This window comes from Peromyscus californicus, unplaced genomic scaffold, assembly GCF_007827085.1.
Source record: "Peromyscus californicus insignis strain IS unplaced genomic scaffold, ASM782708v3 Scaffold_11__1_contigs__length_118956290, whole genome shotgun sequence".
In the NCBI taxonomy this organism is placed as follows: Eukaryota; Metazoa; Chordata; class Mammalia; order Rodentia; family Cricetidae; genus Peromyscus; species Peromyscus californicus.
The window spans coordinates 73,731,641-73,743,783 of NW_026294402.1; the positions used below are offsets into that span (position 1 = coordinate 73,731,641).

The window sequence follows — 12,143 nt, forward strand, 5'->3', positions numbered from 1 at the left end:
GATGTGATAAATAGTGTAGTGAATACTGATGGGATTATTTTCTTTGAGAGCTATTGTTATGAGCTTCAAGGCAGTAGAACACCTGAAAGTTTTGTATCTTTTGCTCCAAATATACATACAAAGCATTTGAAAGAGCAAGAGTAAGAAGGAAGACAAAGAGCAAAAACCAATGCTGCTGAATACCAAACCACACAACTCACTCTAGACCTGAATCAGACATGGTCATTCATTGTTAACCATGGACCAGTTTCATGTAGAAATGGAGGGAGTATTGAGTAGAGGACATTGACAGGGCAGGTAGCATCATGGCTAGTGAGTAATAGGTAGGGGAAAAGGTGAAGCATATTGCAGAAACAGATGAAGATTCTGTCTTTCCTAACAGCAAGGAATGGTCACTGGCTCATTTATAAATACAGGGATACATTATCTATGTAGATAAATGCCATGTTCTTAATGGAACCATAACCATAGAGGTAAGTTATGATAGCAGCAAATGTCCTGGCTTGTTCTACAGTGAAAGTACAATGAAATTCACAGGAAGAGCATAGGTAGGGAAAGGCACAGTGTGCTCATGTATGTACTCATGTCAACATGGCCCAACTTCAGCCAACTTGAACCATCGCCAGGCTTGGACTGGTGCGAAGAATACTCTCTCGTGTCAATAGTGTATGAGTATTAGAAGTAAAAACCTCTGTTCTAGTGCCACAGAAGGAATTAGAATGAAGGCCTCCATGAAATAATATGAAGAATTTTGTGGTAAGAGTAAGACATTTTTCAGCAAAATTGTTTTCTAAAAGCTTTCCAGTGATTAGCATGTTTTTTATTTGTCCTTTGCCATCATGCATGAGGGTAAACATCAGCCTTTATGTCTTTTTTGGGGGAAGTGTTCTTAGCTATGTAGGGGATAATCTTACTTGGTCACTTATACTGACTTAATTGGTCTAGATGCAGTCTCTTGCCTGGGTCCCAGTTAGGTTACTGCTCTAGTGGAAGAGAAGAGCTAGAGTAGCTGCATGGCTACTTCCTTTGGCATCCTATGCTATGAGGTCCAATAGGCCACTTTTTAAGTACAAGGCAAATTTTTGGAGGAATTTACAAAGTATTGAGTATAGTACCTAGCATTTACTTGTAGGAATTAGTTGCTTTTCTAGAACATGCTAAGTACTCAGTAAGTATCTGGTTACAAGATAGATGAGTGATATTCCCTGCACTATGATTGGCTGAGGACTTGAGTATTTGGACTTCTAACTAAGTTTCTATACAACTGACAACAATCTAGTCCTAAAAAAAATCTACAACATATGTATTGACATATTTCTACAAACCTAGTTGAATAGATATTCTGGTGAGTCTGGTATATTGTGAGATTCTAGGGTAAATCAAGCTGTAATTCCACTGAACATTTATATTTATTTTAGAATGACCTTGATGAATTACAATGAAATCTAGAATTCTTTGGAAACAGCTAGATATCACTAGGGGAAATATAGTTGATTTCAGCTTTTTAAATTTATCTGATATATTATTATTTTCTTTATGGTAATAACTAGGAAATGTGTTACTGATAGAAAAGCTCTAAATGCAAATGCTCACACATTGGCACACTGTATAGTCTGGGGATAGCTAGGAGTCTACAGACACTAAGGAAGTAGAGTGAGTAAAGAGAGTGTCAGTGGAAAATGGTGCGGATGGCATTGGATCTTGTAGGTCATGCCAAATGCCATGATCTTTGTTGGAGATAATGGATTTATAATTATAGAAAGACACTGAGAGGTTCTGAGAAGAAGGGCAATGTAATTTGCATTTTAATAGAATGTCTTACTGGTTTGTAGAAAATTAAGTTTAGGAAGTGTCCTAGTTGGCTTTCTGTTGCTGTGATAAAACACCATGACCAAAGGCAGCTTGGAGAGCAAAGGGTTTATTTTGCTTCCAGGTTTTAGTCCACCATGAAGGGAAGTCAAGGCAGGAATTTGAGGCAGGAACCTGGAGGCAGGAAGTGGGTCTAATATATTCTCAAGGCATTTGGAATTGATGCCATTTGTGGTCTGTATTTACTGAGCACTTACTATACACCTGGCAGTGTGATAAAGAATGGGGAAACAGCAGAACTACTATATGATGTATGTCCTCAGGAATTGCCAGTCTTGTGGGGGGAAATAAGCAGGTCAATAAATAATTAACATAGTATGTGTGTTTCATTGAACTATTCCTCAAAGATGCTTGCTCGAAATATTATTTTAACCAGGCAAAGATGTGCTACATTTGTTTATGCTGTGGAATATTACTTTAACTGTGTAAGGGTGTGTTCTTTTTTTTTTTTGTGCTGCATTTGTTTAACGATGTAAGGATGTGTGCTTAATTATGTAAAGATGTGTTGCTTCTGTTTCACCTTGCCTGCCTAAGGCACCTGATTGGTCTAATAAAAATCGAAATAGCCAATAGCTAGGCAGGAGAGGGATAGGTGGGGATGCTAGGCAGAGAGAATAAGTAGGAGGAGATCTAGGCTTGAGAAGAGAAGAACTGAGAGGAGGAGGAAAGAGCAAGGGAGATGCCCGGGGCCAGAAGCCAGGCAGCCGCTGCCAGCCAGCCAGAAGCAGAGAAAGTAAGATATACAGAAAGAAAAGTAAAAATCCCTGAGGCAAAAGGTAGATGAAGAGAAACGAGTTAATTTAAGCTAAAAGAGGTAGCCAGAAAAGAGCTAAGATAAGGCTGAGCATTCAAAACTAATAATAATTCTCTGTGCCATGATTTGGGCTCTGGGTGATGACCCAAAAGAAGAAGCCTGGTACAGATGCTCAACTTTAAGAGTTCCAGGATTTATTACTATTCATGGTGCAATTTCAATTTCCAGCACTATTATTAGGTAGTAGGAGCTCAATAAACGACTGTTGAATGAGCAAAGGAAAAAATGGTCAAACTTTATACCACCATAGGGAAGAAATGTAACAATATCAGAGAAACCACAGGTTAGTGCATGCAAGACTATAAAGCACATTTGCATACAATTAAAAAATAAATATCTTCAATTATTACCTTACCTTCAGTGAACTCATGATATTCATCCTCTGTAATGACATAGCCCACATTTTGTAGAACATCTTGGTAGCAACTGAAATACAGTATCGTTGAAAGTATATACACAAATTTTTAGGAAGAAAATTTTAATTTCATCTTGTTGAATTCAATTACTTTGGAATTTATTTGGTCTTTGCAATATTGGGCTGCATTTACTTTAAGGGAGTTGATATTCTGTAGTAAGCATGAGATGAACAGGAGAAACTATTTTATGAAAACAACCCTTACCTCTTCGTTTAGCATATTTTGCTTACAAGTGATTAGAAGGTTAGACCTTGCTAATTAATTAGTTCTCAGTTGCTCAGCTCCAGGTGGCATCCATCATTTTCTGCTGAAACCAAACATAAATTACTTTCTGTTGATCTCAGAATGCTTCCCCTGTCAACCACTGAATTGCAGATCCTTTAAAGATACATTCATTGGAAACCAGCTGACTGCTGGCCGGGAAACAGATCTCTTTGGTTACATGTTTAGACAGTTTGAAAAGTAAGGAGGCATCCATTTACTTGCTGACTCTGTAGATAATGACTGTGGACTTGAAAGATTAGGTCTGGTTCCTTTCTCATGAAGCGCCGTGACTGTCTGACAGTTTGGTGGTAAAGACCATTTCCCTCAGAAAGTCCCATAAGCCTGGAACGGAAAGTGATCTCAGGAAATCCATTTGCCAGGAACCCATGCTGACCTTTCTACATGCTGTATTCAGGCTTCCTTACCTTAAAATATCCTTGGAACAATTGTCCATGTCATAACTATTGGGCTTGACCTCTCAGAGGATTAGAAAAGCTAGTTTTGCTGTTGAAGGTGGAATTTGCACTGGCGTCCACTAAACGCACAGGCAAGAGGAAGATCTTCAAAGGTTATAATTCATGAACTTCTGGGTGGAACTAAGAGGAGATAAGTGATGCATGTTTCCTGGTTAAAAAACAGTGGTGACTTGCCAGTCCTACACTGTAGGGTTAGGAATGGTCCAATTATCCATTACACCAGATATGGGGAAGATGATTCATTTGAGAATAAAACTAACAGCAATGCAAAGGAAAAGAACATGTCCGATTTTTTTTCTGAATTTTAATTTTATTGGAAATGAGCTGATTGCTGGCTGAGAGATGATGCATTCTGGTAAGTATTTAGGAATTCTAAAAACTGGGATGTGTCTGTTCACACAGTCAGTGTTCAGATAATGTCTATGAGGTTAAAGCTATAAACAAATGGGAGTTAAAAATGTTAGTAAAAATCATGACTGTTGGAATGAGAGCTTAAATGACCCAAGACTCTACTAGTGAATACTTCCATATGCAGACAAGAAAAGAGTAAGAGATAAAATCAGGTCACTTCCTTGATTTAATTCATTTATTTGTTCTGTTTGGCATTTGTTAATCTGACAGGTATTTCTTGATGCTAACTATGGTCAGGTAACAGTTGTAGGTCCGGGAGAAACAGCTGGCTGTAAACAGACAGCTAACTTAAAAAACAAACAAATAAACTGAAGGTCTGTATGCACACACACATAGCAGTCACATAATGAGAAGTAGGATACCAAAAGGAACAGGAAGTGATATGAGAGGCCATGCCTGACAAGGTATGTCAGGACATGTTTCACGTTTGATGGATCATGAGTGTAGGAAGGAAAACAGCAATGGTAGGAAGATAGTGTCTTAGTGGGGATTGCGTGTTCCTGGATGAGATAAACTGAGGGATCGTGGGGGCAGCAGGAGAAATGTTGGTGGGAAATCGAAAGTTCACGTTGGCTATTTTAAGTTGGAAATGTCTGTTAGATATTAAGATGGGTTTACTAGGGGGCCGTTGGACAGCAAGCTTGGAACACTGGGAAAAATCAGGGTTTCCTATAAAATTTGGGAGTTACAGGCATATTACATAGCATTCCAAGTTACAGGGTTGGATGAGATAAGCTGGGAAGCGAGAACGAGGGGAAAAGGAGAAGGCTGAGGACAGGTCAGGGTCACCCCAACATTTTCAGGTCATACAGAGAATAGACCCAGGCAGGCATGGCTGATGTGGTGCAAGAACTGTGAGTATATGGTGTTCTACAAACTAAATGGCTAAAAACAGAATGAACATTCATCCCAAGTGCTGCTGGGAGGGAGAGGAGTCCTGCGAAATGATTTAAAATCATCTGAATGGGAAGTGAGATCTGTCAGGAAGAGAGAACACATATTGAATAGTGAAGGACAGAAAAATTAATGTATTTGGATAATGACTGCTTCATATCGCCATGCAAATTCTCTCTACAACATTGTAATCATGATTTAAATACTGCAGAAACATTGACTTCAGAATCTCATAAGGAGCCTTGCTTTATAAAATAGTTATATTCAAAGTTATATTCAGAGGTTTCACTTCAATATCATTTGACGTAACTTTAAATCTCTGTTTCCTTGTATTAGATGATATGAAACACATTAATACTTGTGTGACCCGCCTGTTGTCCATATCTACTGCTAGTATCCTCCTTCAGTCTGGTGTCATCCCTTGCCTGGGCTGCAACATCTACTCCTGTGTTATTGCATTGGAGAAGCATCTATCAAGACAAGAGTCAGTGTTTAAGAGATTGCAGACACCTGTGAGATATAAGGAGCACAAGTAGGCAGAAAAGCTGAAGACTCTCAGTCAGTTTTGATACCTGTGCCGAAGGAGGGAGTGCAGAAAATTCTTATAACATGGGTTAGCTCCAAGAAAGTTTTGACCAGAATGGTAGTAAGTCCTCAAAGTTACCTTTGCAAGGAGTCCCAAATCCCCAAATAAAGGGACAGCAGAAGTACCACACCATACTGAGACATTGGCAGAAACGGATTGGAGATTCAGGGGAGAGGAGTTGATGGGGTGGGTGAGTCATCCTCCAGCTCAGTTGTAGCTCATTCTTTTATTTGTTATTAAGAAAATTTTATTCATTTTATGTACCAACCACAGATCCCCCTCTCTTCCCTCCTCCCATCCCTCCTAGCCTTTCCTCCCAAACCACCCCCATTCCTTCCTCCGGCAAGGTAAGGCCTTCCATGGGGAGTCAGCAGAGCCTAGTACATTCAGTTGAGGCAGGTCCAAGTCCCTCCCACTGCCTCAAGGCTGTGCAAGGTGTCCCTCTATAGGCAGCGGGCTCCAAAAATCCGTAGCTCATTTTTTTAACTCAATGAAGATCCTCATAGCCAGTTTTGTTAGAAGAGTCTGGGCTTGATATGCTTGCAGTCACTTAGAGAAGGGACCCTGCTAGGCTGGAGCAAACCTTTATGGATGAATCTTCTGACTGATGATGGCATCTCTGAGTCAGGGTGACAGGGCCAGTGCAGAGTGCTGGAAACACAGCAATTTAGATTCAGATGCCCTAGTGAAGCATTGCTTCATAAGAACTGTCATGATCTGAAGCCAACTGGACTCAGATGGGACAAAAACCCTTGCCTGAGGGTCCTGAAACCTAACTGTGGTTTGTAGCGACCCATGGCAGATAAAGAAGGATGGGATTAGGGCTGAGACAGTGATACCTTGATAACTTTGCTTCTGGGTGTCCCAGAATTGAACACTGCTACCTCCTTACAGAGGTGGGCTCCTCTTTCTTTTGGCTCATGGTTCCTGTTACTGAGTCCTGTTTCTGAGGCTGCTCCTGTCCAGCTCTCTGGGTGAAGTTTACCAAGGAGTCTCTTTCAGCTGATCTGGCCATCTCAGTTTTCTAGGCTCCAAGAAAGTACCAGGAACACATGGCCTGAATTCTCCCCAGGATACCCCACATAGGGTAAGTTCACTATTGCTTGGGTTGAGGAAATAGATTCAGCAGCTCAGGACTATAGGGCTGTGTGTTGTGTGTTTACTGCTGGGTTTAACAAACCTTCCTCTTAAAGGGTCAGATAGTAAACATTTTAGTCTTTTCAGACCCAGAAGAAAAGTTGAGTTTATTAAGGGTGTATTTATGTTATGGTTGGCCAATAAAGCTTTGTTTGATATACACAGACACAGACAGACAGACAGACAGACAGACAGACAGACACACACACACACACACACACACACACACACACACACACACACACCTCCCACATGTTATTTGGGATACACTTGTAGTTAGGAATTATTGTTGATCTAAAGTTTACCTTTAACTTAGCATCATGTATGCATAGAAATATGTCAGCTACCCTATAGAATCATTTAAAATACAGCTACTTGAAAATTGTTCTTAGATCTCATGCTACAAAAATCATCTGGCTGTCATCTTGGGCCCAGGACTGTAGTTTGTTGATGTGTCTTCTTGTATTACTCAGTTTGGTTTCAGTAGCTAGAAGCTACCTTCGAATAGGGATAGGATGTAGGGATTTAGTGCTTGTTAAATCCTTGGAACAGCTGGAGGAGGAGACTTTTTACACTGTGTCTCCAGTAACAAGCCCCAAACCACATGCCAAAACTGTCCTGCCAAGGACACAGCCATCCCAGCGTCAGCATCTAGTACTCTGCTGCTTAGTCCCAGGGAAACCTGTTGGTTCCAGAAATACATTTTATCATCTTCATTCTGTTGGGAGAGCCACACAACATCTTCTCAGAGGTACCAGCTAATTGCCTCTCAAATGCTTCTCTCTCCATTCGGTTCCACCCTGTGTTGACGTTCCATGCATGAGTATCCGACGGGCAGCCACAGCTCACGCGGCAGCTGCCTGGGGTCTGTGAAACAGCTTTAGCTTTCTAGTTTTGAGCACATGGAAATGAAATCTGGTTCTGAGCAAAGCAGGCCCGGTGTGGAACAATCCTGTTTATTGTGTGCACCATCCTCCTTGCCACCCTACTTCAGTTTTCTGTCTGTTCCAGCCAGCACCATCTGGGAGATTTTTGTCTTGCCTTTCCAAAAAATACAGGTCAGGTCTGCAGTGCTGAGACCATGAACATAAATTTCCCCTCCATCCTGGATTGTTTATTTTGGTCAAAACAAGACCTTTACTCCCAGGACTTTGTGAACTGCCCTTGGTAATCCCCTCAATCTTGCAGCTCTGTCCCTTCATCGGTGTGACTCTGGCCTTTCAGTTTAAAGTTTAAATATATTGTGTTTCTCAACCCAATACAAATAGAGCAGAGACACAGAACCTCAGACACAAAGCTGAACTCAAGCAGAACCAATGAAATGAAGAATTCAAGTGAAGCAGAAGATTGCTGTGTCTAATTTATTCTTGACATAGTTGATTCACCAAAAATGCCGTTCATACAGATGCTGGGGTAATTTGGACTAAGTTTGAAGTTACCTCGTTTCTTAAAATATCTCAGGATTTCTTTTAAATGAATCATCTTTTTGTTGTTTTTCAGAAGTGACCTGTGCCTCCAGATTGCAGGACTAATCCTATGCTTGGCTGTCAAATTCTTTCTGATCTCTTCATGCCTCACTTCAGCAATCATGCTGTTTTTTTTCAGTTCTGTCCGTACTGCCTTTTTTCTTGGTGTCTTTCTCTCCCCTGAAGATACCTGCATTTCCCCACAGCTTTTTAGCTCTACACTCACTGAATTATCCATTTCTTCACCAAAGTTCTCAAATGAATGGTCTGAGGTTTTTTTTTTTTTTTTTAATAAAACTATTCCCTTTTTGTTTTCTAAAACCAACAAAAAGTGTTTCCTTCAAGGGTTCCATTTGATCTCTTAATGAATAGCCAGTGTCCCTTTCTCAAGCGTTTTTTGTTTTTTGCTTTGTTTAGCATTTGCTCTGTTAGTACTGCGGCACTCTCTTCACTTTGCTCCTGATGGGCTGCACCGCCCTGTGTCCTTCTGATGGGTACTGCTGTTTAATTTCTCTGAGTACTTTCTCCTGGTGCCACTCCTGCCCACTTGTTTCTTTCCCTTTCTCTTGTCTTGTATTCTTATTTCCATTTCTAGCGACCATACCAGTTGCCTGCACATGTACGTTGAACACTATATTAGGAGAGAAAAAAATCCTCCTGAACTTGGTTCCCAGAGATTTGTATCTACTTCTGTCACTACTTATATGCCAGACTTCTAGGTCAAATCTGAAAGTCTCTTATCTCACGTTTTTCTGCTTTCGTTTTTTCTCACAGGTTACATACAATCTAGTAATTAATAGTCCCTGTCATCCCACCCCCTGTCAAAAGCATAGTCATTCTATGATTAACAGCATTGAAAACTGTTGGTCTTCTACTTCTCCCAAAATTCTCATGGCTATTTAGCCAAAAGATTCTACCAACTCCTCACGATATTTCCTGGAAGGTTTTTGTATTTCTGATACCACCTCTCCTCACCCCCACTCATTCACATTTCTCTGGTTACTTGGCATTAGTTTTTCTATTGGATTGCTTCAGTGTGACTGGATCTCACAGTGACAATGATGGCATTATACATTCTAGTTACTTGTTTCTAAGGCGTGAAAGGCACAGAAGACACTATTCGTGTAGGGACAGTGGATTATGAGGGACATAGAAAGGTATGTTTCCATGGTTGTTCATGGGTATGGTTCCCAGAGGTCTCCTTTGTCTCACTTAGGCTCCCTGTTGTGGGTCGAATGTTTGAAATCTTAGTTCTGGTGGTGACTCTTCATTCTTCATGGAATAATAGAGGGATTATCTAGAAGAAAAAAAATTAAAAGTTCTACACTACTTGATTCTAATATTCCAATAAATTGCCAAAATCATTTTATCAGCATGTTTTTGAAGTCTCCTTACCATACCGAATAACACAGTAGGCCCTTTTCTACTTTTTTTTTTTTGGTTTTTCGAGACAGGGTTTCTCTGTGTAGCTTTGCGCCTTTCCTGGGACTCACTTGGTAGCCCAGGCTGGCCTCGAACTCACAGAGATCCGCCTGGCTCTGCCTCCCGAGTGCTGGGATTAAAGGCGTGCGCCACCACCGCCCGGCCCCTTTTCTACTTTTACATCTGTTAGTTTAAAGTGAGTTATTTTAAGTCGATGCATAAAAATATAGAACTGTTTGTACTATTGGGGCACCACATGTGGTTTTGATATAAGGATACATTGTTCAGCTTTAAAGTCAAGGCAAACATTTATTCCCTCAAGCATCTATCATCTGTTGACAGAAACATTTACAACAATTTCTTTCTTTTTTTGAAACATACATAGCTGGAAGTCACTGTATAATGCAACACTGTAGCACACCTTCTTATTCCTTTGTCTGATTCTGTACCCCTTGGTGAGCCTCCCCACATTACTGCTTCTACTCTCCAGGGATATTTCAATCTGCTCCTTCAATTTCAGTGACATCAAATTTTATATTCTACCTATGAATGAATCATGTGACGTTTGTCTTTTTCTACCTGGCTTATTTCACTTGGCACAATGATCTCCTGTTCTTTTCATTTCAAACAATGGGGTTTCATCTTCTCTGTGGTTGTGTATTATGTAGTATTCCATCACATACGTATGCTATGGTTTCCTTTTCCATTTATGAAGTGTTTTCATCTCTTGGCTATTATGGACAGTTATGCAGTATACAATAAGTACAGGTGTATCTTCAATGTACTTTCCTTTGGATCTGTGACCTACAGTGAAATTAAAGAATCATAGTGTAGTTCTCTTTTTAATTTTTTTGTAGGAACTTTTATACTGTTATCTCTATAGCTGTACTCATTTATATTCTCATCAATAGAGTAGGAAGGTTCACTTTTCTCAATATCTATTATCTTTAATCTATAACCAGCCCTCCTGAGGAGAAGTGCTATCCTGTGTGGTTTTGATTTGCATTTCCCTGGTCATTTATGACATTGAACCTTTTCTTTTAAATGTGCCTGCTGACCAAGATCTTGTGTGCCTCTTTTTGAGAAATGTTTATTTAGATCTTGTGATCTGAATGAGAATGGATCCCATAGGCACATTTGTTTGAAAACTTGGTCCCCAGTTGCTGGAGCTATTTGGGAAGGATTAGGAGATGCAGTCTTGTTGGAGAAAGTGTGTGACTGTGGGAAGGCTTTGAGGTTTCAAAAGACTCATGAAATTCCCAATGTGCCTTCTCTGCCTCCTGCTTGTGTAGATCAAGATTTGAGCATCAAGATGTGGTCAGGAGCAGCTGAGAGTTCCTACCACATGCCTTTTCTCCACTACCATGGACTCTAACCCTCTGAAACTGTAAGTTCAATTAAACATTTTCTTTTATAAGTTGCTTTGGTCCTGGTACTTTGTTATAGCAATAGAAACCCTAAGACAGGTCTATTGTTCTTAGGAAGGGACACATGGAGGGATAATTAACAGTAAAGATGTTTGAAAAAGCCATATATAAATTTGCTATTTTTGAAGCTTCCTTTGTATATACATCTGTCATCTATCTGTCTATCTATCTATCTATCTATCTATCTATCTATCTATCTATCTATCTGTCTAATCACCTATCCACTCATATATATGTGAAATTTAAGTATTGTTAACCTATATTTGAGGTGGAGGGTAGGTTATCAAACAAAAAGCCCACTATCAGGTGTAGGGTACCTTCTTTTTGAGCTGTTGGTCTAGGAGGTGCCATGGACCCCCCCAAAAAAAACCCCCAATAAGTCTATTGACATTGCTATTGATTACTGACCAGAACTTGATAGTAAGACCATCAGGTTGGTAAGACTATTGCTGAAACCACCACATACTTAGGTCAGAAGGCACAGAAAAATCAAGGCAGTACTGACCTGAAAGTTTCCCACTGGCTAACTTCCACAGGTTGTATGTGGGCTGTTGGGGACAAAAGTTATTGACAATTCTACTCAACTGTGAACACTACCATAACAATAACAATTGAATTAGCAAGATATCCCCATTAATACAATACAACTGTGAAGGTTATTCCAGTGATCAACCACTCTCTATTGGGATTTAAGGCCACTCCATATGACACAACTCATGCCCAGCACTCTAAACTTGGTCAAAACCTGTGACTAGGTAGGTCATAGACCCAAAGGAGAACATATTTCTATTATTTTGCTGAATGACCATAGTATCAAACTCCCTTATAAATATTTTCATATCAGTAGCTTACTGACATTCTTAACCCTCATCAAAAAGCCTACTTTTCAGTGGATGGCAGTTAATACAGACTTACAACTATGAATACGCAGAGAAAGGGAATGCAGAATGCTCAACACTAA

The 12,143-nt window shown here is 40.0% G+C and overlaps 1 long non-coding RNA gene across 1 annotated transcript in view; it reads left to right on the forward strand.

Annotated features, from left to right (window-relative positions):
- Window positions 1–11,141, forward strand: part of LOC128096031 (uncharacterized) — a 108,389-nt gene extending 97,248 nt beyond the window's left edge. The window contains exon 6 of the long non-coding RNA XR_008213507.1: window positions 11,048–11,141. This is a non-coding gene — a long non-coding RNA (uncharacterized LOC128096031). The remainder of the gene's footprint in view (window positions 1–11,047) is intronic.
- Window positions 11,142–12,143: the final 1,002 nt, after the last annotated feature.